This window comes from Thamnophis elegans, chromosome 4 (genome assembly GCF_009769535.1).
Source record: "Thamnophis elegans isolate rThaEle1 chromosome 4, rThaEle1.pri, whole genome shotgun sequence".
Taxonomy (NCBI): domain Eukaryota; kingdom Metazoa; phylum Chordata; class Lepidosauria; order Squamata; family Colubridae; genus Thamnophis; species Thamnophis elegans.
In genome coordinates, this window is record NC_045544.1 from 137391887 (window position 1) to 137396791 (window position 4905).

Here is a 4905-nt window from a genome sequence, read left to right on the forward strand (position 1 = left end):
GTAAGTCAAGGTAGCGCTTGACTTATGACCACAATTGAGCCCAAAATTTCTGTTGCTATGTGAGACTTTTATCCCAGTCTATGACCTTTCTTGCTACAGTTGTTAAGTGAATCCTTGCAGTTCTTAAATTAGTAACATGGTTGTTAAGTGAATCTATGTTCCCCATTGACTTGCTCCTCAGAAGGACGCAAAAGGGGAATCACATCACCCCGGGACACTGCAACTGTCATAAATATGAGTCAGTTGCCAAGGCTCTGAATTCTGATCACGCGACCTCAAGGATGCTGCAATGGCCGTGAGTGTGAAAAACGGTCATAAACCACTGCTGCCACTTCGAACCGTCATTAAATGAGGACTGCCAGTATATTTGCAGAGCGACAACATCGAAATTGTTCTTGTCTTCCCTCCTGCCTGAAAATCATGACCAACATCGTTTTTTTTTTTTTTTTAAATATTTGAAAACCTTTTACTTTTCTTTCAAATGAGCATCAACATACATGTTGTAAATCAGACAAAACAATAATGCTCCCTTCCTTCTAATACTGACGTCGCATGTACAATATGCCAACATGTGACACGGTTTAAAACAAATTAGGCCATTAAAAAAAACCAATAATAGACAAGTAAACATTTATTACTAAAGCAAAATAAGACCTGAATAATTTGTCAAACAAATAAAACACCCATAAAATAAAACCAAGATATTTTTTTTTGTCTTAAATATTAATGTATAAAGTATGCACAGTTCTGTAAACACAAAAATGTCCAACATGATGGGCTGGTATTAGAAATATAGTCTCTTTATTTACGGGAAGGATAAAGGATATCCATGATACCTTTGCAATAATAATTATAATAATCTTTGCCTGCACAAGTATTATTATGCAGCGTTTATTTATTTTTTAAACTTAAAAACCATTCCTTTTTTTCCTCCCTTAACGTCTTTCCAACTCTCTATTTCTTTAAAAAAATATTTATTTTTTTAAAGTACAATTCCTGAACGTTTTACACAAGGTTATATCCCGCTTCTCCAAACAGAAAAACAGATTGCTTTAGATGGGTCTCAGATAGAAGCAGAAAAAAAGGTGATTCATCGTGAAATGATGCTACGAAATGTATATTTAGCACACTAATTATCTCGGGCCCAAAATGCACACCTCCCCGGACAACGCTTGTCATGATTGCATTTCGAAAGGGTGGGGGTGCATTTGTGTGTGTGTGTACCACAAAGTGTGTAGTCAACAGGGAGGAAGAGGGGAATGTGTTTTCTCTGTCATTAACAGCAACACGGATGCACAGCGCAATTAGGTTAGCTGGTGGTATTGGTCCATTTTGTATTTTATTAAAAGTCAGACACTTTGGAAAGAAAATAAAAATAAAGCCTGTGTTTTGGTAGTGTGATGAAAGAGAGATGATGTACTGGGATGCAAAATATGGTTTTTACTGGGATTTAGGGACTGGGAAATGGTCCTATAGAAAGAAAGACATTCCAAAACTTTTATTTCTGGTTGCTATTTCTGTATTTTATGCAACAGTTCGATCCAGCTGGGGCAAAGTTTTAATCACTTTAGGTCTAGAAATGCTATTCTGGAGACCACCAAAGGAACAGGGCCAAAGGGGACCGAAGAGAAGGCAGAATCTACTTCCCTTCGTCCCCAAATCAAAGAACCAGGATTGCTAACGCCTATTCAGACCGGTTTCTGATCCAAAACAAATAAACAGAACAAGCTAGAACTGCAGAAACCTGGTTTACGCCAATGCAGTCAGAGCGACAATTTGTGTTGCCTTGCTACAAAATGCCTGCGCGTGGGGAAAACCTGTTCGGGGGGTGCGGGGGAGACGGGACACAGTTCTATTCAAGTTATTTCTCAAGCGAGGTCGCTTTAAGAGGGATGGACTTCGACTCCCAGAATTCTCCCTGCTGGCTGGGGAATTCTGGGAGTTGAAGTCCAGACGCCTCTTAAAGGGGCCACGCTTGGAGGGAAAAAAACTGTAGGAGGCTGACGAAGAGTTTTGTAAACAGCTCCCTGGTAAATAAAACACCACACAAATCACAAGCAGGCCAGGATGACAAGAAGACTCATTCACAGCTTAGTGGGTTTTTGTACATGATGGCAGCCATGAGGAGGACAAAAATGAAAGGGGAAGAAAACAGACTCTTTGGCTTGGATCGAGATGCTGGGGAAACCTGTAGAATTTCTCCTTGTCCAGGGCAGAAAACTGCCACGGGACTCCCTTTTCTCCAACCTGTTTGCCGTAAAAATATTGCAGTAAAAATAACAACATCGCAGCACGTTCTTTCACTGCAATAAATTGCAATAAACACAAGAACAACAACTCATAATCAAATAAATAACAGTTGCTTGCATTAGCCTGTAAATTTAAAAAAAAAGAGCTTTTATACTGCCAGCTGGGAGCCCTGAGGAAAAAAGACACTTATGGGCTAAGAAAAGAATTAATTAAAACTTCCCAGAGTCCTAACGATCTATTGAAAGTTGGGTTTTTTTTCAAAGTTGGCCCTTTAAAGGGGTGTGGACTCCAACTCCCAGAATTCCGCAGCCAGCATGGGGGATTCTGGGAGCTGAAGTCCACTCCCCTTAAAGGTTCCATGTTTGAAAAACACAGTATTTAAAGAGACAAGAAAAAGAAATGATTTCTCCGCTACGAACAGTGTCACAAGGGTTTTGGGATCTATCGGCCCCAATTTTCTTTATCGTTTGGATATATTGCAAAAAGGGGACGTCACTCCGAAACAGCAAGTTTGATCAGAAGACGCATCGGTGCATGTCACCCAAATTGTCTTCATCCTCTTAACTGGCTTGCCACCTCAGGAATAGCAAAGGACACCATCCCGTCACCAGTGAGGAATGTAGGACTGTAACCCTAACCCTAACCTTCTCCTTCTCCTCTACCTGAGCTGAAGAGTGATCTAGAACTCAAGTTTGGAAGCACCCAACTTCCCAAATGTCTGAACGGCTCCTCTTATAGAAATCTGGATTAGAAATCCATATCCTAGGTTGACCTGTATGACTGATGGTTTAATATACTGAGCCTGTACCATTGGAGATGTCTTGGAGGCCTTCAAGGCAAGACCGATGGAGGAATTTTAGATGGTTACACACCATTTTTTTGGAGGCTGATGCAAACATGATCCCGGTGAAGAAATCTCACCTTTTCCTCAAATAAATAAGCAACCTTCACTCGACCCAAATCGGCCTTTCAAAACACAACCGGACGCAGTGCGTCAAAATCACAGTCGTAGATAGGAAGTCCACCTCACCATGTCAGAAGCTGAAGGATGCTACAATTTTTAACGATGGTCCTCTATCCCAGGATTTCACAGGATCTCAGCAACTTTTGTGTGTTTCTCAAACTTGGCGACTTGAAGATGGGTGGACTTCAACTCCCAAGGATTTCCCAGCTCCCAGTTCTGGGAGTTGGAAGTCCACCCATCTTAAAGCTGCAGAAACTGAGAAATACTTGCACTTTCCAGATCAAGAAGATCAAGAATTGAGGTTAAGAGCTAGGCTGTGGTACTACTGGTGTCTACCCCAAAACACAACTGTGCTTGAGGTGTTGGTTTCCCACTGCTCCAAAATCACAACGACCAAAGGGACCTGCGTGGCGATTCTGCAATCTGGGTATATTTTCCTGCAATACTTTTCTTGAACATTTGATTATGAGCCCTGGGGATTCTGGATTTTGCTGGAATTAAAGCTGTTTTGTAGCCCCAGGCTCTGAGATGCAAAACCGTGGTGATATTTCATGCTAGTTTAGTGTTATCTGTAGTTAGGCCCAGCTGCGGCCAGCTGATAACGTCCTTGGAAACAATTCAGTGTCTGTTCCTGTCTAATTCCTACCGAAGTTGTGACAGATTAGATCTTCTATATATTCTATTTCTCAAATTTTAATCAGGAATGCCTCTTGGGACCTAAACTTGCATTTGTTTTTTAAAATTATTATAATTTTGCAGGGAGTCCAGGATTGCAGGCAGATATTCTTTTTGCTCCTCTTGGAAAATAGGACTGGCTGAGAGTTAGCAAATTGTTCAAAGTCACACCATGAGTCTTATATCTGTTTGAGCCCATAACTCCTTAATTTTAGACCATCTACTGTACCATATTCTCGATTATTGTTTCCATATTCCTTCTCTGACAGTAATGTGGACTAGAAACCTCCTTGAAGTCCCACCCTTTAAATCAGTGTTTTTCAACCTTGGCTATTTGAAGATGTGTGGACTTCAACTCCCAGAATTCTACATGCCGGCTGGGGAATTCTGGGAGTTGAAGTCCACAGGTCTTAACGAGTACCAAGTTTGAGGAACACTGATGTAGGGATTCATGGTTAAATAATCTACCCTTTCTTCCTAAATCTCCCATCCAGAAGTTCCAAACAAGTCTTCCTTTGGTGTGGCACATAATATTAATATTGTGGGAACACGGGTCAGTCTTAACACCAGCACATAACTAAGTTCCTGAAAAATTCAAAGTTAAAATAAAGCTTTTGTCCCTCCCTGTCTCTCTCGATGGTACAATCCAATTCAGCTTCCTGCTCTCCCAATTATTCTGCTGACTTGGAAATTATCTCTCTCCCCCCACAAGCCCCCTCCCCAAAGGTCCAAAAAGACACCAGGACATTAAAAAAAAATCAATTTGCTAAGACCCTACTTTATCTCTTGCCAATTATGGAATGTTTCTCTCTCTATGGCTGCTTTGTGTCCTACAGAGGACCACACACAGAACAATTTCCACCCCTTACCCAAACGAAATTGAATGAAAGTAAAAAGCAGGAGAAATATAATAACCAAAATGAGGTTAAACTCAATGCCATTCGAACTAGACCTGTATGACGTGTCAGGTCGAAGGACGGAAAAATTTCACACCCTTATTGACCGATCCTATAAAA

General features: G+C 40.9%; 1 protein-coding gene across 1 annotated transcript in view; it reads right to left on the reverse strand.

Annotated features, from left to right (window-relative positions):
- Positions 1–1524: 1524 nt before the first annotated feature.
- Positions 1525–4905, reverse strand: part of YPEL2 (yippee like 2) — a 76022-nt gene continuing 72641 nt past the window's right edge. The window contains exon 5 of the mRNA XM_032216002.1: positions 1525–4905. This exon is cut by the window's right edge and continues 2072 nt beyond it. The gene's annotated coding sequence lies outside the window, so the exon portion shown is untranslated.